At 37.9% G+C, this 24,701-nt stretch overlaps 1 protein-coding gene across 5 annotated transcripts in view; it reads right to left on the reverse strand.

Moving 5' to 3' along the window:
* The window catches only part of RYR2 (ryanodine receptor 2), a 789,753-nt gene that overhangs the window by 427,185 nt on the left and 337,867 nt on the right, over window positions 1-24,701 (reverse strand). The gene's annotated exons all lie outside the window — the stretch shown is intronic.

A 24,701-nucleotide genomic window follows, 5' to 3' on the forward strand; every position in this document is an offset into this window, starting at 1 on the left:
AAACATTTTTAAAAGGTCTCTAAGATACAAATAGCATGAATAATATCTTTGTAAAATTATATGGATTTATACAATAAAGTGAAGAATTATCATGCAAATAGTTTACTTTGATAACTTTACCTTTTGAATTTAACAATGATCTTTTATAAAAATCTAATGGTATTTTTATTAAAATTTTAAATGACAAATATAAAGTCAAAAGGAAAGTTGAATGCTCCTTCCTACCTGAAATATTTTTAGCTTTATCTTGAAGGTTCTTGTGCCCTGAATTTTTCCTCTTTATATTTTTTTAAAAGTTTCATTGGCAGGTATAGAGAATCTGATGACTTCTTTTCATTATTTATTGCCAGGAGGGGAATCTTTGCTATTATATAGTTCTCCACATAAATTACATGGCATGTGCAGAACATCAATGGTTGTCTAATCAAGTCTTCATGGGCTGTTTCAGACTGAAAATTGGCACCACAATATCAAGATCTTAAATAAATAGGAATTTCAGTCCTTCATAAAGGACTTTGAGGACATTCAAACTTATTTAGAAATCAGCCCACCTAGAGGAATACACTTGCTCCATTAAGGGATTGTCCCTTTTCCCTGCAATGCATTTCAAGTATCAAATCAGAGTCTAGAAGGACAATGGTTCTAAAGACCAACAAGTTTACCAAATGGTATTACCAACTTTGAACTCGTGCAAATAAACGATTATACTCAGAGCAAATGCCCTTTCCAGCTGGATGACTGAAAAGGAAGAAAGATTCTCTAAGAAATTACACAGACAGATAGCAACAGCACCTTTTGAGCTAATCATCACAAGGGATTTTAATGCAAATGGCAGGAAGGATGCCAGAATTCAGGAAGGTCGATGGATATGAAAAAAAGAGCTCATGCAGCTCTTTGTTAACTGGAGACTATTTTTGCAATGTACTAAAACAGTGTTACAGCTACTGAGAAAAAGAGTATGTGCTAAAAGAACTGGACATTGTTATTATTTTGAACAGAATTTTGTTTAAAAATTTTAATCTCATAAACCAGACAAAGTCAAAGTCACTGTAATTTCACTGAATAGGAATGTTAAAAATATGCACATATAATAACCAGCAGTATGAGCCTGTTCAACAGTACTTTGAAAAATTCCAGACTTAAGGCTGTAAGTTATGCCTACATAACACATTATCCCACAATATAATACATTTCATTTAGGAGCTCATATTTCAGGCTGATCGCATAAAACTGCCTGAAGAGGCCCTTTAAGGTTATTCTAAGTACAAATTCTTCCCATTAAACCATCAATTCCACTGCTCATAACTATTATAATATTGTCCACTGATATAAAATTAGTTATTTTTGTATTTTTGGCTATAAAACACAATTTGAGTCTTATCTCAGTTGTCAAGCCACTTGTTTCTTGGTAAAAAGCAGGCACTTTGACAGCTAGGATAGCTCATCTTTAGAATCTGAGGCCCAGAAAAGACTAGCATTAGCATATTAATAAAAGCACAAATCCTTATGAGTTATTCATAGCTTGACAGTTGGGCATATATTTACAATAAAATTTTATAGGGCACACAATTCTAATTAGTGGACTTTAGTACAGAATCATAAGATACATTATTAATGAAAGATTGCACATTGTAAGCGACACCTTCAACCTGCAAGGAAACCACTTCCTTTCATTGTGAGTGCTGCCACAGGGCTCTGTCAACCAATGACATCACAGTTACTCTCTTGCTTGTTCTGCAGGGCAACTAAAAGTTGATGACTCACTTTCACATTTGATTGTTATTAACTTTCTTCAGATGTCACTTCTTTGTGTGAACTTGTGCAAGCTGTTGACCTCTCTGCCTCATTTTCTTCATGTGTAAAATGGGAATAATTTTTACTGGGTTACTGTGAAGAATGAATGAGTAATATAACCCACGTAGACCACTTGGAAAAGTCCTTGCACAACAAATGTCAGCTCTGAGGATGCAGATGGTGATGGTGATGATCATGACCACGATTATGGTCATAATTTATATTCAATCCTTCCATATAGGGAGTTAAGATTCAATAATATTTTGCCTGAATTGAATGGACTGTTGCTAAGTCAATCATATTATATACTTGTTGATATTCAAAGTCCCTAAATTATGAAATCGCTCGGGACAACGTAACTAAGAAAGGAACCCTACCTATTAATAGCTTCATCATAAATCAGTCACTTCAGTGCTAGCCTCCTCCTGCAATTCAATGGCAGGATCTCAGCATTCTTTTTCTAAAAAATAACAAACATATTATTTTATACTGTTTCTATGGGTCAGGAATACAGTGTATCTTAACCAGGTGCTTCTTGCTTGGTGTCTGCCTTGGAGTCTCTTGTGAGGTTGCAGTCAAGTTGTTATCTAGGGCTGTAGTCACTGGAGGTGACCTCTAGCTACCACCGTTCTACTCTTTCCTTCCATGAATTTGAATTCCACACGTAAGTAAAATCATGCAGTATTTGTCTTTCTGTGCCTGGCTTATTTCACTTAGCATAATGTCTTCCAGGTTCATCCATGTTGCTGCAAATGACAGGATTGCCTTCTTTTTTAAGGTTGTATAATATTCTATTGTGTATGCATTGCAATACACTTGTAAAATGACATTATAAAAAATTAAAGCTCTGAAAAGAATGCATACATTATATATATTAAAAGAATACTTCTTTTCCTACCTTCTCTCTTATTTAAATCCTCTTCTGAAGTCACCTGCTTTGTCACCCTTCCTGTAGCTCCAGCACAGGGATCCACTGTCTTGAGAACTGTTGGACTTGACACCCACCACTATGACTTTCATTGCCACCATGAAAGGGTGGTTTAAAACAGGAGCAGACCTACCTTTTCTGTAAAGGGCCAGTTCGCAAATATTTTTGGTTTTGCGAGCCATATGGTCTCTGTCTCATTATTTAATTCTGTTATTATCATACAAAAGCAAACATAGACAATATGTTTTTAAAAATAGGATGGCTGTGTAACAATAAAATTTTATTTACAAAAAAAGGCAGTGGGCTGGATTTGACCTACTGCCTTGATTGGTTGACCCTAGATCTAGAATATTCTACCCATATTATTGGTCATTTTAATCTCAGAGAAAGCTAGCTGGATAAAATCCAGGGTCTGGGGTCTTTCATAAATTGAAAGAAATGTCTTACCTTATCTATCTTGAATAACATTTCTAAATCTAGAATTCATATCTACATTGTGACAGATCTTTTTTGCCCTTAAGAGAAATATAGACAAATTCACAGTGCTTCAGAGCACTTGGTTTATCCAAAAAAGCCACATGAAAGAACAGTTGGGGCATTTTTCAATCTACTTTTGTTTCTTCAACATAAGAAAGCCCTGACAAGGTTAGTGCAGTAATGCTGAATAGCTTACATAGTCTATTATTACTACAGTATCACGGACACTTTGAGAGGGGCTCTAAGTGAACTTTATTTTTCTCTTTTTTACATTTACCATGACTTTAGAGCAATGGGGAAATGACACAGAACTATTCAGAGTCCTATTTTCTGAATACATAACATTCTGGTTTCATTTTTTGTCAAGAAAGAGGGTAGAGTGTATAACAAATACTGAACACCAGAAGAGGTAAATAACAATAAAACACAATTCAATCAGTCACATCAAATTTTGATCATGAATCCATTACATATGTTAAAAATAGAGAACAGTTTACCAGGCTCTGAAGATTTCCTTGCCAATTCATATTATAATTACATGTTTCTGTAGAATATAATAGGGACAAAGAAGAAGCCACATCAATGTATTTTAGTTACTGCAATGCAGGGAAGTAATACAATACTACTTCATTTATCCAAACTCAACTTTCAATGAATATACCACAGAATTTCTGTGATATACCACAGAATTCAATTCTCCCTTCAAAAATCAGTAGTTATTTCATAATCTAAACAAAATATATTATAAATGTCATAACAGGTATTTTGAGAAATCACTATTTTTTATTTCGAAAGGAATGCGCTGTTTGAATACAAGTATGATAGCAAAAATGAATATTTTCTCCTTTTGTATACATAAGGTAATTAAGATATCACTGAACCATAGTATAATCCATCATATCAACATGCTAAAGAAAAAAATCATTGATCATATCAATAGATGAAGAAAAAGTATTTGACAAAATCCAGTGTCTACTAATAATACAAATTCTCAGCCAATGAGGAATAGAAGGGAACTTCCTCAAGTTGATAAACAACATCTACAAAAAATACCTACAGCCAGCACCATACTCAATCATAAGAAACTTGTTGCTTCTACATCAGGACCAAATCAAGAATGTTCTCTTCACCACTACTACTCAAGACTGTATCAGAAGTTCTAGATAATGCAATAACATAAGAAAAGGAAATTAAATGTATACAGACTGAGAAGGAAGAAATAAAACTTTTTTTCATAGATGGCATGATTATTTATCCCAATCTCAAAGAATCAAGAATAATAGCAAAAATCTCCTGAAACTAATAGACAATTATAGGAAAGTTTCAGGACACTAATACACAAAAATCAATTTCTTCTATACCAGCAATGAACAACACATATTTAAAGTAAAAATATTATTTATATTAATACCAAAGAATTAAATGCTGAAATACAAATCTAACAAAATATGTATAAAATCTAAATAAGGACAACTACAAAATTCTGATTTAAAAAGTCAAACAAAATCTAAATAAATTGAGAGCTATTCCATGTTCATGGATAGGAAGACTCAATATTTTCAAGATATCAGTCCTTCCCAATTTGATCTATAGTTTCAAAGAAATCACAATCAAAATCCCAGCAAGTTATTTTGTAGATATTAACAAACTGATTCTAAAGTTTATATGAGAAGTGAAAGACACAGAAGAGTCAACACAATATTGAAGGAGAAGAACGAAGTTGGGAGACTGACACTACCTGATTTCAAGACTTACTATAAAGCTACAGTATTCAACACAGTGTGCTGTTGGTGAAAGAATAGACAAACAGGTCAGTGGAACAGAATAGAGAGCCTAGAAATAGACCCACACAAATATAGCACATTGATCTCTAACAAAGAATCAGTAAGTCAATGGACATTCTCCCCAAATAGTACTGAAAAGACTGGATATCCATATATATATATATATATATATATATATATATATACACACATGTATATATAAAGAATCTAGACACAGACCACACCCTTCATAAAAATTAACTCAAAATGGATCACAGACCTAATACAATGGAGAAAATATAGTCTTTTCAACAAACGGTGCTAGAACAACTTTATACACATGTGTAGAAAAACTAATCTAGAACACACCTGACACCTTCCACTAAATTTAGCTCAAAATGAACCATAGGCCTAAATGTAACACAGAGAACTATAAAACTGCTAGAAAATACCATAAGAGAAAATCTAGATGTTCTTGCATTTGAAAATGATGTTTTAGATATCAAGAGCACAATTCATGAAATAAAAAATTGGTAAGTTGGGCTTCATTAAAATTAAAAACCTCTGATCTGCAAGAAAACACTATTAAGAGAATAAAAAGACAAGCCAGAGACTGAAAGACAATATTTGCAAACGCACATCTGGGAAAGGACTGGCATCTGAAATATGTAAAGAACTCTCAAAATTCAACAACAATTTGGCCAGGTGCAGTGGCTCACGTCTGTAATCCCAGCACTTTGGGAGGCCGAGGCGGGCAGATCACAAGGTCAGGAGATCAAGACCATCCTGGCTAACACGGTGAAACCCCGTCTCTACTAAAAATACAAAAAATTAGCCGGGCATTGTGGCGGGTGCCTGTAGTCACAGCTACTCTGGAGGCTGAGGCAGGAGAATGGCGTGAACCCAGGAGGTGGAGCTTGCAGTAAGCCGAGATCATGCCACTGCACTCCAACCTGAGCAACAGAGTCAGACTTCGTCTCAATTAAAAAAAAAAAAAATTCAACCACAATTTAAAAATCACCAAAAGATCTAAGACATCTCATCAAAGATATACAGATGACAAATAAGCATATAAAAAGATGCTCAATGTCATATGTCAACTTTTGCAACTTGAGGTATGTTATTCATATGTTACAATGGCCAAAACCTGGAATACTGTAACATTAAATGCTGGTGAGGATTCCCATTCATTGCTGGTGAGAATACAAAATGATACAGCCACTTTGGAAGACAGTTTTGCAGTTTCTTAAAAAGCTGAACATACTCTTACCATAGGATTCACCAATTGTGCTTCTTGATATTTACCCAAATAAATTAGGTCTATACAAAACTTGCATGTAAATATTAATAGTAGCTTTCAATTACCACAACTTGGAAGCAACCAAAATGTCTGCCAAAATGTGAAAAAACCGTAACACATCCATTGGAATGTTTTTCAGTGATGTAAAGAAATCAGCTATCAAGTCATGAAAAGATATAGAGGAGCCATATATGCAGATTGCTAAGTGAAAGAAGCCAGTTTGGAATCATAACTATATGATTCCAACTATTTAACATTCTGAGTAAAGCAGAACTATGGAGACAGTAAAATTAATATTTTTTCAGGAGTTCAGGGGAGGGAAGAAGGAATAAATGGGGAACAGGAAATTTTGAGAGCAGTGAAATTATTGTGTGTGATGCTGCAATTGTGGATACACGTTATTAGTCAAAGTCTATAGAATGTACAACACTGAGTAAGCCTAATTTAGAGAATTAAGAATAATGTGTCAATATTACTTTATCATTTATAACAAGAGTGCCATACTAATACAAGATGTTAATAACAAGAAAACTTGTGAGGGAGAATTCTCTGTGCTTTCTACTCAATTTTCCTGTAAACCTAAAAGTGTATAATAAAGTCTATTAATTTTCAAAAACTCATGAGGTATTCCAGCTCAACAAATATTAATATAGTAATAAAAATATATTAGGAATATATTACAGGGAAAAAAGGAGGTAGTTTTTAGGGCATTTTTTCTCCAGAATATACAAAATAACACCAGGCTATCTCAAATAAACTTTGATTATTCTCTTTAAAAGAGAAGGATGGAGAGCTACAAATGTGTATGTGTAAATGTTGCAAAAGTAAATAATATGAAGAACTATTATCTTTCTATTCTTTCATAAAAACTACAGTATATAGAAATATAATTGTATTTAGCCAAAAACAAACACTAATTGTTTACCCTTCATATTCTAGACACATAGGTATACATTTTAGGAAAAAGAAATATAAAAAACCAAAGGTCCTGTATCCGCGAATGTACAGTTTAACATGGTAAGAAAGACACGAACAACAAAAACTAGCCTAGGTAGTAGTATGGGGAAACTACATATAAAGAGATAGGGGAGGGGAGGGGAGGGGAGGGGAGGGAAGGGAAGGGGAGGGGAGGGGAGGGGAGGGAAGGGGAGGGGAGGGGAGGGAAGGGGAGGGGATGAAATGACATAAATTGTCAAGAAGAGCTCTGCAAAGTTTTCATGAGGGAGATATTTGGGTTCACTCCTGGAGCTGAGTAAGAATTCAGCATGCAAAGAAAAGAATGAGGATATGAGGAATGAGAGCGTGGCAGTGAGAGTAGAAAGGCTGCAGAATCTTGAAGTAGAATGCTGCCATGTTCAAAGTGCAAGAATACCTCAGTGGTTGATGGTGGGATGAAGAGATAAAGTTAAGAAAGTTTTTTCACCTACTTTTCTGAATGGTGGTCACAAATCCACAAGGATAAAAAGGAGTTAAAGGATAAAAAGGAGTTAAAGATAAGGACTTTGGATATTAATCTGAAAGCAACAGCATAACAGAACCCTCAAATCACAGTAAACAGGAAGGTGCACCCTTAAAATTGACATCAGCAAGAGAAACAAGTCTAATAGAGAAAAAATTTAGCAATAAAATCAATAGGACTTAAAGTCCTTCTTTCTCTTGTTTCACAAAAGGTAAAAGAAAAGTCAAGGCAAAGTTTTGAGCACAGTTGACTGGTATACATAACCAAGTTATGGACTGTAAGAAGGAAAACATCTCTGATGGAATTAAACTAAGGTTGACATATTTGAATTGTTGTCTCAAGTGAAATTCACACAGACATATGCAGTAAGAACTTGAATATTTAGGATAGAAGCTCAGGAGAATGAGTCTGTGGATTAGACTTGACAGTAATTCACAAAATTCACAGTTGAGGCTATAAGAAAGAAAAGAATGAAAACATTTTGTTTCAAGGGCATTCCATTTGTGGATATATTTGAGGGGAGAACTGCATTTGACATAGTTGATCACCCCACTGCCCTTGGCAATCTTATGCTTTTATTCCAGGATACCACTCTTTCCAGGTTTTCCTCCTACATCACTGGCGGTTACATCCTTTGCTAGATGCTCCTTATCTCTCCAATTTAGGGTCAGTCCTTTACTATATGTGCTCATTCCCAAGGTGATGTCATATAGAATTTTTTGGCAGTCTATTCCTGTGTAATCAATTACCCCTGACTTCATGGCTGAGAAACACCAACATTTCTTATTCTAACATTCCGTAGGTTGGAAGTCTAGGCATGATGTAGCTGGGTTCCCTGCTCAGGGTCTCATAGGCTGAAATCAAAGTGTTGTTTGGGGATGGGTTCTCACCTGGATCTCAGGCCCTTACAGGAGCTCACCGGTGGTCCCCAGAATTCAGTGCCTTACAGTTGTATGACTGAAGGCCTTATTTCATTGCACTCTGACAGCTGCGGAAGGCTCTCAGCAACTTTGCAATACAGTCCTTTAAAGAGCCCCTCTTAAAACACAGCAGCTCACTTCATCAATCATGGCCAAAGAATCTCACACACTTTGAAGCTAAGACTTCAGGACTACCCTGGAAAAATCTCCCTTTCCATTAACTTAAAGTCAACTGAGTAGGGGCCATACTTACGTTTGCAACATTCTTTTAGCTTTGTCAAATAATGTAATCTAGTCGTGGGAGTGAAGTACATCATATACCCAGTCCCACCACACAAAAAGGGAGGAATTATATACAGGATGTGTACAGCTGGGGTGAGAATCTCAAGGCCACATCAGAATCTGGTTTTCTTAATATTTGTCCTACTCCAGGTTTCTTATGCTCATTTCCTGCTTTCTTGTGGATTAAGTATTACTATTATATTTTTATGGTTTCTCCTTTAATTTTACATTCTTTCACTATGTTTGCAGTGATTACAGATTACAATATGTATTCTTGGCTTATTATAACATGATCTAATTAGTAACTTTACCACTTTCCAGACCATGCAAGAACCACCATTTAGTTCAAATTACTTTCCCCTTGACTCATGTGCCAGTGTTGTAATGAGTTGTTCTCTATAATTTTTTGTTTTGAGACAGGGTCTCCCTCTGTCACCGCAGCTGGAGTGCAGTGGCAGTGTTGCAATCACAGCTCACTACAGCCTCAACCTCCTAGGCTCCAGCAATCCTCCCACCTCAGCCTCCCAATTACGTAGAACTACAGGTGCATGCCACCAGGCCTGGCTAATTTTTGTATTTTTTGTAGAGATGGGGTTTCGCCATGTTTCCCAGGCTGGTCTTGAACTCCTGAACTGGAGCAATCCACCCACCTGAGCCTCCCAAACTGCTGGGTTTACAGATGTGGGCCACCACAAACAGCCTGTTCTCTATAGTTTTAAAATCCAAGATGTTGTTGCTGTTTTTATAATCATCATTATCATTATTTTATTTACTCAGTATCCTCTGATTTAACTCTCATATTTATCTTGCTGTTGCTTTTTTTCCATTTCTGTATCTCCAAAGTTACATATGAGATAGTTTTCTTCTACTCAAAGAAAACTCTTTTTGGTATTTCCTTAATGTGAGCCTGGTGTTAATGAATTCCCTCAACTTTGTCTAAAAGTATCACCAGGTCTGGGTGCAGTAGCTCATGCCTGCAATCCCAGCACTTTGGGAGGCCAAGGAGGAGGGATTGGTTAAGATCAGAAGTTCAAGACCACCCTGGGCAACATAGTGGGATACTGTCTCTACAAAAAATTTAAACATTAGCCAGGCATGGTGGCACACGCATATAGTCCCCGCTACTCAGGAGGCCAAGGTGGGAGAATCAAGGATTGCTTGAGGCCAGGAGGTTGAGGCTGCAGTGAACCATGATCACACCACTGCACTCTAGCCAGAGCAAGGCCCTGTCCCAAAGTAAATTAAATAAAGTATCACTGTGCTACTGGATATAAAATTTTAGGTTGCCAGATATTTCCTTTAAGCACTTTTAAGCTTACATCCCATGTCTCCAATTGTTTCTGAGTTGAAATCAACTGTAAATCTTACTCTTGCCCCTTTAAAGGTACTATATCTTTTTGCTTTCTGTTTTTAAGAGTTTCATTTTGTGTTTATTTTTCAGCAGTTTTCCTCTGATGTGCATACCTGTGATCTGATTTGTCTTATTCAGGGGTCATAGTTTTTCTTGAATCAGTAGCTTAATACAGTCAGTCAATTTTGGAGAACTTTCTAGCAATTGTATTAAATACTGCCTTCACTCCATGCACCTGTGAGTTCTCTTTGTCTCTCTCCATCCACCTTTCCTCTTTCCTTTGCTACTGCCTCTTTCCCACCCTTGTCCTTTCATTTTGGGACTCCAATTACATGCATGTAGGACAGACCATCTATACTATCATTTACCATCTTTTTTGTTCTTTTCTATATTTCCCAATCTTTTTTGGGGGGAAGAAGGGGAGAAGGGTGGAGACAGAGTCTTGCTCTGTTGGGCAGGCTGGAGTACAGTGGTGCAATCATGGCTCACTGCAGCCTCGATATCCTGGCCTCAAACCATCCCCTTGCTTCAGCCTCCTGAGTCTCGAGGACTACAGGCATGCACCACCACATCTGGCTTTTCAATTTTTTTGTAGGGATGAAATCTCACTATGTTGTCCAGGCTGGTATCAAACTCCTGAGTTCAAGGGATCCTCCCAAAGTGCTGGGATGACAGGTGTGTGACACCATGCCCAGCCTGTTTCCCAATCTTTTGACTGTCAGTGTTTTAGTCTGAATAGTCTTCTGATCTGATTTCCAGTTCACCAATTCTCTTTTCAGCTAGTTCTAAGCTGATATTAAATCTATCCATTGTTTCTAAGTTTTTTTTTTTTTTTTAGTTTTAGAACGTCTGTATGATCATTTTTTATAGTTTCCAGTTGTCTACTAAATTTTTCCATCTTTTAATTCTTAGAACACAATAATCATATATATATATTTTTTTCTTTTTTTTTTTAAGAGACAGGGTATTTTTCTCTGCCACCCAGACTGGAGTGCAGTGACACAATCATATCTCACTGCAGCCTTGAATTCCTGGGCTGAAGCTCTCCTCCATACTTGCTATACCCAGCTCTCCACTTGCCATACCCAGCTAATTAAAACACTTTTTTTTGGTTTGTTTTTGTAGAGACAAGGCCTCTTTATGTTGCCCAGGCAGGTCTTGAATTCCCAGGCCCAAGCAATCTTCTTGCCTTGGCTTCCAAAAGTGTTGGGATTATAGAAATGAGCCACTGTACCCCACCAGATAATCGTAAATATTTTTAATTAAACTCCATCATCTGTATGTCTAATATCTATGTGCCTTTTTCAGCACTATGTATATGCTCTTGATCTTCAGTTAAGTCCTATCATCTTCTGTGCCCGTGTTTGATAATAAGGAAGTAGGCTGATCTTTGTCCTTCATTCCTGAAAGATAGTACACCCTTGGAATTTTCCAAATGAATAGAAGTGGCTTTGTTATTCATGAGCCCGTTACATCACATCTCAGTTTATGCTAATGACGTGGTTCATGGTGGGCCCCTAAATAGCTTCAAGATGGGAGCTGGCCATGCTGGAAAGATAAACCACATGATTAAAGGAGTAGAGATTTGATCCAGCACAACATCTAGGGATAGGAAGGATGCTAGAAATTGAATTCCATCATGTAGCCTATGATTGAATGCATCATTCTTACATAATAAAACTGCACTCAAACATTCTGGGCACTGAAGCTCAAGGAAGCATCCTGGATAGTGAACACATTTATGTGCTAAGAGGGTAAAATATCCTAATTCCATAGGGAACGAGAAGCTCTGCATTCAGGACCCTCCCAGACCTCATCCTATGGATCTCTTCATTTAGCTGGTCTGATGTGTATCCTTTATAGTAAAACTGCAAGCATAAGTATAACATCTGTGTTCTGTGAGTCATTCTAGTGAGTTATTGAATCTAAAGGGATTATGGGAACCCCTAAATTTATAGCCAGTTGGTCAGAACTGCAAGTGGTCTGGGGATCCCATTTGTGATTGGTGTCTTGAGATAGGGGCAGTTTTGGAGAAAACTGAGCCCATAACTTGTGCAGTCTGTGCTAACTCCAGGTGGTTAGTGTCAGAAATATACTGCAGTACACTAGTTGGTGCTGAAACAAAACAGCCTGTTTAATTTTGCTTATCAGACATTGTATATATAAAATTACAGAGGCAATTTGAGTTTTATATGTAATTTTCTCCCTAAATGTTTACTTTTACTTCTTGCAGAATTGACAGACTAGGGCCATAGTAATCCCATATCATGTTAATCCAAATGGCAATTAATATTATTTGATGCTGAGTTTCAATACTTGTAAGGTCTGGTCTATTTCTGGATCACAATTATTTTAGGAGTACAGTTCTTTGAGATCCCTCCAAACATGCCTCTTCTTTAGGGAGATCTGTACTACAATTTTTGATCCATTTCCATCCTATGATTCTTCTAATAGTTGTGCTTCACTTCTACGCCCTTCAGACATTGCAACCGCCTAGAGAGAAGAGGCTGCTCCGCACACTAAATTCATTTCCCTGATCTCCTTCCTTTTTGGGACTAGGACCCCATACCACATCTTCACTGCTTTGTTTGTTCTCCACTTTCAGGGGGAAGGAGGAAAAGGAAAACTACCTTTATTAGTTTTTATCAGTGGGAGTGGGGAGTTTGGTGTGAAATAATGTCAACAATTTTTATAAATAATTTCTACTATTATGAATATAACATTTAAAAATTATCTTTAAAATATAACTATTTCCAACTTTGAGTCTCCCTCCCATCAAGATAGTGAGGAAATCAAGCCCTAATCATTCTTGGTAAAGCAGTGCCTTAATATCAGATATTAGGCGGGACCAATTTGCTTGCTACATCTCCTATACTCAGGGTCTCTCTTTACATGCCCCCTTCCAGTCTGAGGGCCACTGCTTTTTATCTACCTGGGAGACACAGGACATTGTGTTAAAGTAAAAATCTCCACAGTCATTCCCTTCTGAGCTCCTGCCACCTCCTTAGAGGCCAGGATGCAATGCGGAGGAGAAGGCTGTCGGGAGCTGAGTGCTGGGTATCCCGACATGGGACCCCAGAAATCTTTGCTCTTTGCCCAGTCTCTATGAATGCCTTAAAAAACTGAGATCACTCTGGTCACATGCAGTTGTAACAAATAATAAAAATCCCTTGAACATTTTGTCTAGTTTCCTCTATAGTAATAGTTTGACAACTACGGTTTTTCAACAAAGATTTTGATTTTGATACAATCTCCCAAACTTACTAGATTTTTCCAATTTTACTTGTATTCATCTGTGTGTGTGTGTGTGTGTGTGTGTGTGTGTAAGTTCTAAACCATTTTATCATTTGTGTAAGATCCTGGTGTAAGATACAATAAATCTTTCTGAGTTTCTCTTCAAAGGGTTTAGCCTGTTAACTTCTTTATCCTTTGTTCTCAAACTCAACTTTTTTGTTCTTCCTTGCCCCCAGTTACCGTAAACACCCTACCCTCTTCCCATCAGCTCTAATCAATAACTCACATCTGTTCGCTTGGTTACCTATACCCATCGTTCCCCCGAAACTGCACGTCTCACACACTCCACCTCTGTACCTCACCTCCCCTCCCCCGCTATATTTAGGAAAATATGTACAAATAGCCAGTGAGGTCAGCTCAGATTGTGCGGTCCAACCCTAGCCCATGGGGGAGTGACACAGAGATAGGGGCTGCATTAGGGATAAAAACCCCCTGGTCTCCTTTGTTCTGTGTGCACTTGTGAACTTGATTGATGTGAGTGACACACTTCTGCAGAAGTAAATTGCCTTGCCGAGAGCATTAAACTTTTTCCTGAGTGCTGGTTTTACTTCATGGCACTGAGCATTTATTCCTGGAATATTTTATGTCCAACACTGGGTTCACCATCACAGGCAAGATCCTACACCACAAAGTTCCCTCAAATTGCCCTTTTATAACTACATTCACCTCCCTCTCATTTCCCTCTCCTGTTTAGCTAACCTCTGATGGCCTATAATCTGTCCTCCATTCCTAAAATTTTATCATTTAAAAATGTTATGAAAATGGAATCACACAGTATGCAACCTTTGGGGATTGACATTTTCCATTCAGCATAATTGCCTGGAGATTCATCCAGGTTGCTGTGTGTTTATTTTTTATTTTATTTTATTTTATTTTATTTTTGAGACAGAGTCTCTGTTGCCCAGGCTAGAGTGAAGTGGCATTATCTCAGATCACTGCAACCTCCACCTCTTGGGTTCAAGTGATTCTACTGCCTCAGGTCCTGAGTAGCTAGAATTACAGGCATGTGCCACCATGCCCAGCTAATTTTTTGTATTTTTAATAGAGACAGGGTTTTACCATGTTGGCTGGGCTGGTCTTGAACTCCTGACCTCAAGTGATTCACCCACTTTGGCCTCCCAAAATGCTGGGATTACAGGTGTGAACCACCATGTACAGCCAGGCGGCTGTGCATTTCAATAGACCATTCCATTTCACTGCTGAGTGGTATCCCACGCTATGGACATACCACAGCTGATTCCATGTTTTGATTATTACAAATAAAGTTGCTCTACACCAAGTATTTGTATACAAGTTTTTGTGTGAACACAGTTTTTATTTCTTTAGAATAAATGCCCAGGAGTACTATTGCTAAGCCACACGGTCATGCCTGTTCAGTTTCTTAAGAAACTGCCAAAATGTTTTCCAGAGTAGCTGTACTATTTTACAAGCAACATATGAGTTATCCAGTTTCTCTGCATTCTCACCAGCATGTGGCTGTCAATATTTTTGTTTGAGTCATTCTGATAAGCATATAGTGGTATCTCATTGTGGTCTTAATTTGCATTTCCATAATGGGTCATAATGCTGAACATATTTCTATGTGCTTATTTGCAATCTGTGTGTCGTCTTTAACCAATAGGTGTCATGGTTTTTGCCTGTTTTCTAATTGGATTGTTTGTATTTTACTGTTGAGTTTTGAGGATTCTTTATATATTTTAGATACTAGTCCTTTATCAGATACATGGTTTGCAAATCTTCTCTCTCAGTCTGCAGCTTGCCTTTTTACCCTCTCCACGTGGATTTTTACAGAGCAAAACACACTTTCTCATGTCGATGAGATTCAACTGTAAAATAAAAAAAAAATACTAAGACCCTAACTGACTGAGCCCTGGTCCTCTCTTGGCTGAGAGGACCCCAGAGAAACCTGAAAAAGTAAATTCTGGCCATGATGAGACAAAAGGTTAGACACATTTCATTATCTCCCTTGCTTTTGGAGTCTAGACACAATGACTGGCTGGCATTCATGTTAAAATAGAGCTTAGAAGACTGACAGAACAGACTCTTCATGACAATAAGATACCAAATTACAGACTGGGTGCAGTGGCTCACGCCTGTAATCCCAGCACTTTGGGAGGCTGAGGTAGGTGGATCACGAGGTCAGGAGATCGAGACCATCCTGGCTAACATGGTGAAACTCCGTCTCTACTAAAAATACAAAAAATTAGCCGGGTGTGGTGGCAGGCGCCTGTAGTCCCAGCTACTCGGGAGTAGTCCCAGCTACTCGGGAGGCTGAGGCAGGAGAATGGCGTGAACCCGGGAGGCAGAGCTTGCAGTGAGCCGAGATGGCGCCATGCACTCCAGCCTGGGTGACGAAGTGAGACTCCGTCTCAAAAAAAAAAAAAAAAAAGATACCAAATTATAAACAGGATGTAAGGCCAGGCCATACAAGTGTTAAGTCCCCTACCCCTACAGGTCACTCAGACCCAGGGTACTGGTTAACAGACTTCCTTAAACATTACTTTCTGCTAGCTCCAAATTTTTAGGCAAAGCATTGCTCCTTTAACAAACTGCAGATTAAAGAATCTTTGAACCCACTTATGACCTGTAAGCTGCCACTTTAAGATATCCCACCTTTTTAGGCAAGGCCGATGTATATCACCTCCACGTATTCACTTATGACTTGGCCTGTAACTTCTACTTCCCTAGAATGTATAAAACATAGTTGTGACATAACGGCCTCGGGACCACTTACTCAAGGCTTCTTGAGTTTGTGTTTTTCCCTGGGCTTCAGCCACTCATATCAGCTTAGAATCAACCTCTGTAAAATATTTTATAGAGTTTTGTTTTCTCTGTTAACACAATTTATCATTTTTTTCTTTTCTTTCTTTCTTTTTTTTTGAAACGGAGTCTCGCTCTATCAGGCAGGCCGGAGTGCAGTGGCATGATCTCCGCTCACTGCAATCTCCACCTCCTGGGTTCAAGCGATTCTCCTGTCTCAGCCACTCAAGCAGCTGGCTAATTTGTGTATTTTTTAGTAGAGACAGGGTTTTGCCATGTTGGCCAGGCTGGTCTTGAACTCCTGACCTCAAGTGATCCACCTGTCTCAGTCTCTCAAAGTGATGGGATTACAGGTGTGAGCCACTGCGTCCAGCCTAATTGTCTCTTTTATAGACATGCTTTTGGTGTCAAGTTTAAGAACTCTATGATCCCAAAGATTTTTTTCTATCTGCTTTTTTTTTCCCCTAAAACTTTTATGTTTGTTTTCCTAAAAGTCTGTGTTTCATATTTAAGTCTGTGATCTATTTGGAATTAGATTTGATATAAAATGTGAGGTTTAGGCCCAGGTTCTCTTTTGTGTATGTTTGGAAGTCCAGTTGATCCATGTGAATGTTTTTTAAGTCTGGGGAAAACGTCTCCTTTTTCTGTCTGAAGCCATCCCTCTTTCCCTTCTGTCCAAGACATTAAGCATAACAATTGCCTTAGATTTAGTCTTTGGGGACTGAAAGTCAGGAAGAGAGATGCCTTGCAGAAAACTTGAGCTTTCTGCCAAGTCTCAAACCTCCCCTTAGGCAAAGAAACACAGGGACTGCTGGCTGCTTAAATGGGAAGAAAGAATAGAGAAAATAGTGGGAGAAAACATAATTTAACATCACAAAAATTGTGCATGTTGGCAAGAATGCAAATTCTCTATGGAAGAATCTGTAGCATATATTAGATTCTCAAAGATATCCACAACCCCAAAAATGCTTTTGTTTTAAGTCACTGTCATCAAGGTTCAGATTCCTATTCTATTGGTCCAGAGACTGTTCCCGTATGTAGAGTTACTCACTTGAAATCAAGGTATTTTCAATATAGACGACTTAGCCAAGCATATTGGAGTCATTCATAGTCCTCAGAATGTTTTCTACTCACTCAGGTTATTATGCTGATTTATTAAGATGGCTTTCTTTCCCCGCCCCTAATTGCTGGCAGATAACAATCCTTCAGGAATTGTCAAAATTATATAAATGGGGGACCTCACAACCAAGGGTGATTCTCTATACAGCCATCCTTAACCAAACTTACATTAAAGTGCAAGAATTATTTTTTCTCCGTTTCTTTCTTTCACAAATACAAAACAATAGCATTTGTATGCAGATTCCCATATATACCTCACTATGCAAAAGGTATGCAAGAAATGAATGGCACAGCCCTGCCTGAAAACTGAATGGAAGAGATGAATATGCAGACCAACACGGGTGATCAGTGGCCCTATGGGATGGGGGAAGTGAAAGTGTGGGGAAGTTAAAGATAGTCCTGGCTGGGCGCGGTGGCTCACGCCTGTAATCCCAGCACCTTGGGACGCCGAGGCAGGAGGATCACGAGGTCAGGAGATCGAGACCATCCTGGCTAAGACGGTGAAACCCCATCTCTACTAAAAACACAAAAAATAAGCTGGGTGTGGTGGTGGGCACCTGTAGTCCCAGCTACGTGGGAGGCTGAGGCAGGAGAATGGCGTGAACCCGGGAGGCGGAGCTTGCAGTGAGCAGAGATCGCCCCACTGCACTCCGGCCTGGGGAACAAAGCGAGACTCCGTCTCAAACAAACAAACAAAAGACAGTCCTACTAGCGGACGTGTCCTCAATCAAGTTAAGTTTGGTTGTGTTCATGTATGACTAGACCCTTGTATTTAAAATGCATGTAGGAATCGTCTGAAAAATAGTTACAGTCACCCACAATTACTCACCTGCAATTCCCATTTAGAGTTGATATTGAATAGCAGGTTCAAAGTAATTAGTGAAAAGCAAAGCTTTTTTGTTAACTTTTTATAGGCCGAGAAAAATATCCTTCAAAATAAAAGGTCAACGAAGACTTGGCTGACCTTTCTCACATGGTTGAATGGTAAAATATGTTTTTTACCATCTAAGTTTTATAAAAATTATAAATGGCTTCTCCTAGATTAACATTCACTTCATCTTGAATATAGAATTGTTGAGATCTTAAAAGATGGTGATATGGTTTGGATTTCTGTCCCCACCCAAATCTCACATTGAATTATAATCCCCAATGTTGGAGGAGGGGACTGATAGGAGGTGACTGGATCATGGGGGCAGATTTTCCCCTTGCTATCCTTGTGATAGTGAGTTCTCGCGAGATCTGGTTGTTAAAACTGTGTAGCACTTCCCCTTCGCTCTCTTCCTCCTACTCCAGCCATGTAAGACATGCCTCCTTCCCATTCGCCTTCTGCCATGATTATAAGTTTCCTGAGGCCTCCCCAGCCTATAGAGCCTGCAGGACTGTGAGCCAGTTAAAACTCTTGTCTTTATAAATTACCCAGTTTCAGGTATTTCTTTATAGCAGTGTGAGAACAGACTAATACAGATGGTGAGTTCCAGAAAGATAGTGGCAGGGCCTCAGACATGTTTTCATACCCAGCACATACCAAAAATGTCTGGGCTATACAAGTCCCTCAATAAATATTAAAAGAATTGAGTTGAGGTGATTGAAAAGCAGATCCAGTCTTAAAAGGTTATTTCAGAGTGAAATTACAAGTGTTTCAGTTGACACATTTTCATAGGAGAATTTCTGCTGCTGGTACCTTTGGGAGCATGTGGCTGAGCAGCTGAGCCGCAGGCAGGTGCTAAAGCAGCTGTCAGGAGTCTCTTCCTAGTAACAAATCAAGAAGTACTTGCCTAACCAGCATCTCAAGAAGCATTACTTATTTATTCAGGGGCTGAGTTTGCCACAATAGCTCTATTCAAGTTGCTGCACAAGGGAAAATAGGTATGTTTTGAGATGACACCTCTGCATAAAATGTAAATGAATCAGCACAGATCTGAAACAACAATAACTTAACTTTGAATCACCATTGAACGAATCATGTAGGTAGGACTAGAGCAGAAAAACAACAAAATACATGTTGTTACCATTACTTTGCAGAACACAATACAACCATAAAGGCATCTGGAAATTTAAAAAAGAAGATGCTTCTCTTTCTTTTTTTCTTCTGAAAGATATTGCTTACATATAGATTAAGTTAATAAACCCAGTGTAGACAAGTCATGTTCTTAAATTTTAATTGAGAAAATCATCGAGAAATTTTTTTGTATAATGTTGATTTTAATCTATTGTCTGTTTTTCTATTCATATACTCTAAATGCATCAAATGTCTCATTGTTTTTCATTTTTGCCAAGATCCAACAGCTCAAATTCCTATGAATATTGTTAATCTTCTGTGTTAAGAGCCCACGTTTTTGAAGCAGTCATTCTACCCAGCCCTTGCCTTGAGAGTGCGGCTCTAGACCAAGTCAGGCTTCCAGAACATATGACAAACTACAGCAGCTACTGCACTCTCTGCAGTCAGCAAGGAGTTTAAGTTTGGGGCAAAAAGTGAATCTCTCCCAAAGGAGAAGAGGCAAAGAGCAGAAAGTAGCACTCCTTTACGTACTGACTATTCCATCAAGACTGTTTAGCTAACTCATCTAACTCTCAGTTCCAGGCTGAAAAGATATATGCAGGACCTGAAGATAGAGAAAAAGAAGAAAAGCTCTCATAGGTAAAACTTTATCCTTGACCATTTTGGAGAACAACAGAATAGCTTTAAGAGCTTCCTCCTAGGTGGTGGCCAAAGGCATACAAATATCCTCACAAGGATATTAGTCACCCAGTTATGTACACAGATATAAACTATGCATCTCTTTCTAAGCCAGATGGAGAGAAATTTAATTCATTATATCCAATCCATCTCATGCCTTATCAATTATTTACAACTAAAGCTCATTAAATCATCGTAATATTAAAAGGGGGCATGGAGGTAAAAATCTTGTCATGCATACACATGGCATAGCTTTTTCCTGCTGAGTCACATTTTGGAAAGCAAATGTAGCATTTATTTCCAGATACTGTCGGAAACTATGACTTAATTGGCCTGCATTTGAAAGTAACAAGACACAGCAAGCATATGCCAAGAGTAATGCCAGATAAGGTGGAAGAAGAACAATCTTTCTCTCCTTCTCTCCCCACCTCTCCTTCATACCACCCCACAAAACATACCACACACATGAACACTCTCCATCCCCTTCCATGCATTATTTTTCTCCTTAGTTCTTATCATCACCTAATGCATTTTATCTCTGTATACTTGGGTAAGTGTATGCATTTATAAATAAACATATTTATTGTAATATATGCCCACTAGAATGTAAACTTCTTGAGAAAATAAACCTTGTAACTTTTTGTATACTACTATAGCCCCAGCACCCAGAAGATAATAGTCATTCTACACATTCTTATTGAATCAATAAAACCAGATTTGATATTGCAAACCTGTTTTTAACATAAATAATGCTTTTCAAACAATGTTTCCTTAATAGATTTCCAAACTAAAGGCCCCAAATAATCTTCCCCAATGCATCCATTTTAAAATGTCTTAATGTAAAAGTATGCAGTTTATTCACATAGTGCATATCAAATCCATAAATAAGCCTATGTACACATAAAGGAAATGTCTTTGTTGATATTTTGTTATATTCACATAAAATTATGGATGGAAATAATGAGATGCAATCTAGAAACAAAATCTAGAACAGAAAATACTCTCCACGTAAAATATGTCAGGCTTGAAATAAAATTTAGTAATCAAATGTCAAGCCTCCAGAATGAAAGCCTATTTAAGTTTTTATTTTTAATTTTTGTGGGTATGTAGTAGGTATATATATTTATGGGGTACATGAGATGCCTTGATTCAGGCATACTATGCATAATAATCACTTCAGGATAAATGAGGGATCCATCACTTCAGGCATTGATCCTTTGTGTTACAAACAATCCAATTACACTCTTTTAGTTATTTTTAAATGTACAATAAATTTATTGTTGGCTGTAGTTACCCTGTTGTGCAAAAGCCTATTTTTAAAGCAATAATTAAAACATGATTGACAAGGGATGCAGACACAGCCCTTCCCAACTACCAGACTTGCTTGTCTTTAACTCATTCTATCTCACTAATTGAAGAGTTTAATAAGAACTAAAAAGTTATGACACTATAGTTAATACTCATGAGCTCTCTCCCTTGTACCTAACTGCTCACAACTACTATAGTTATATTTTTACTATTTTTATTGTTGTTTAGACAAATTGTCTACTAGTCATTTTAGAGCGATTTGTCTTTCTGAAAAAAAATCTCAAGTAACTTAAAACAATAGTGATGTTGTATCTCACGAACGCGTCAGAATTCAATCCATAAAAGCAAAATGGGCAGGAAGCATGAGAAAAAGATAGATATTTAGTTTAACTGTGATAGGCCTCATCTTCAATTCAGTTCTTCTTAATTGAATAGCTCTATATGCTCTTCATTCTAAGAGCTTTATTAACATTCTTTAGGAGAATGAATAGGTAACCACATACACATACATATCTTAATGTGAAGAGGAAGGTAAAGGTAACTCTACTGATATCCAGAATCATACAACCCATTACTGAGCTGGATTTTCAATAGCTACAATTACAGTTATGTATATTAAATAACTGTCAATAGAACAAAGCAGGAACAGGTGGACAAATCCATGTAGAAACACAGCATTTATGACCAGACTATTCCTAAATCACTCAGAAGTAAACATCTCTTCTGGCCATCCCCTTAATAGTTTCCACTATGTCTCCTAACAAAGTAAATTGGACTTTAGTTATTTAACATTAACAACAGCATACAATTAATGAGTATAGCTAGATCATAATTCCAGGAAAGAATTATAAGGTATAAATTTTTTTTTACAGATTTCCCAGGCCCTTCTCTAGCTTTCATGTCACTGTGAAAAAATCAAATTATTTTTACTTCTTTAATGAATGAAAAAAGTATATTTTTAGATCATCATTACACATGTCTCCCCCAGTACAGACTGATAACAAATAAAGAAAGGCTGCTTCCGGGCTGAGCTATCCTTTGCCTCCCCCAAGTTCCTTACAATGACCTAGGGAAATAGCAGAGGGAGGTTGAAAATGTTCTAAACAATGGTATCAACAAGATTTAGAAATCATGAAGTGCTATATAACTGTGAAATACAAGGAATTATTTTTATCATTCTATTCAAATAATTGCTCAATCCCAGTATAACCAACACAAATAGTTTTTTCTTAAGCAACATCCCTTCAGCTCCATGCTGCCTATTGCTGACTCATTTTCTCCCTCGAGTCATAATCTGACATCCATTTTAATCTAATTTCACCCATGTAAATATGCTATAAAAAGGGATACAAACAAACGTGTTCTTACCACCATCACTACCTACCAAGAGTCCTGATAGGCTGGTCTAATTACATACTAAGATTAAATTGAACTGAAATTATCAACATGAAATCAAGAAGAGTATTTGGAAAGGAGGGGCAGGCTTCAACATATATGCAAAGGGAGAGTGGGTCCAGAACATGATTAAAGTATCTTTGAAATGTCCCCTAGATTTCTCTGCAATCATAACTAGCCATCGAAAGGATCCTCTTGGATCTAGTCTGGCCTCTCTTCCTACAAAGTCTATGCTCTGCCATTCTGTCATCCATATGCCCAGAGTCCCTCAAACTTTTCAATCATACCTGGCTAAATGCTGCCTCTTCAGACTAAATAATAGCGACAGACTAAATAATAATAACAACAACAATAAATGTGTTGATTTCTCCACATGCATCAAGTATTTTATGTGTATTTTCTTATTCAGTCTTTTCAATAGCCCCACAAAGTAGGAGATAATATTTAAGCTGCATTTTACAAAGAAGGGAAACCAATGTTTAAAGAAACTATGTCACCTACATGAGTCACACAACTGGTAAGTGGCAGAGCAGAACCCCAATCCCAGATCTGTCTGGTTCTAGAGTCCATTACCTTAACCACGAAGCTCTACATTGTAGAGCTGTAGATACAGCTGAAAGAGCTCTAAGAAACACTTAGTCTGTCTTCCATTTAACAAATCAGGGACTGAGGATCCAAAGACTCTGGCATGGTCTCTTATAAGCCCTAACTCCAAATAAACGCATCATAGCATTTAACATATCCACAGCCCAATCCTTTGGCTTCAATGACTAACTTCCCTGGTTCCCTACTAAACTATCACTCTGACTCTCTTGCTGACTCTTATTTCTCTGCCCACATCCTAAACATCAGCATTCTGTAGGAATCCATCCTCAGCCTCCCGCCTGGTTAGGCTATTCCAGGGCTTTACAGCCTTCATAAGGCCATGCCCAATCAACAAACACATCTAATCCCAGCTCCTCTCTCTCCATCTGATGAACATATGATAGACCCCATTCCTTTAAATATCCCCCTTACACTTAGAATTTGCACCCATCCCAAGCTTTGTTAAGTTAAAGACTCAGACATCCCAATTTCCTACTTGACGTCTCATAGACTGTACTCATCCGTAACCAAAGTTTAACTCCATCTTTTACAGCAAACATGCACCATCTCCTGCAATCCTTAGATCCAGCTGTCTTCCCCTGAGGCAGAAAAAAAGACGGTGATGGATTTGATACCTTCTCTCACAGCCTGTATCTAGTTCTCCCCTAAACCCATCACTTTTATCTAAATGTCTATGATGCAAGTAAACCTCTCCATTCTGATGGCATTCTCTGGGCTAAGTCCTTGGATTTTGTCACACGAATTACTGCATTTCATTTCCGTGACTCAGATTCTCCCCACCTCTAATCTAAGTTCTCCTTGCCTAACAGAGTTATTATTTTAAAAGAGAACTAACTATTCCACTCTGATCCCCACATCCCTTCCTAACAACCTCAGAATAGAAGCTGGCCCATGGGAATGGCACTGAGGATCTTTCTCTTGTCTACTTTCCACCTTTTCCTCCATTTTCCCCCTAATCACTCTGGAATAATTGCTATTCCCAGAATATACTTGACATCTCTCTAGTTCTTAAGTTTATACTTCTGTTTGAAACTAATTCCTTAATCCAAGTGTCTTAAAATCTCCATTATCTTTTATACAAACCCTGCTGACACCATCGACATCTTCTTCCTAAACCTACTGAAAGAGGCAGTTTCAGCTTATGGAATGTTTCCAGGGGACGTATGTCACTCTCAGCCATTATCTAGGTCTGCCTGGGAACAGAGATTAAGACCCAGTACCCAGGTCTCAGAGGGACTTTTCCTGAGATTATGCAGCTGGTTAAAAGA

The sequence above is a fragment of the Pongo pygmaeus genome, chromosome 1 (genome assembly GCF_028885625.2).
Source record: "Pongo pygmaeus isolate AG05252 chromosome 1, NHGRI_mPonPyg2-v2.0_pri, whole genome shotgun sequence".
Lineage (NCBI taxonomy): Eukaryota > Metazoa > Chordata > Mammalia > Primates > Hominidae > Pongo > Pongo pygmaeus.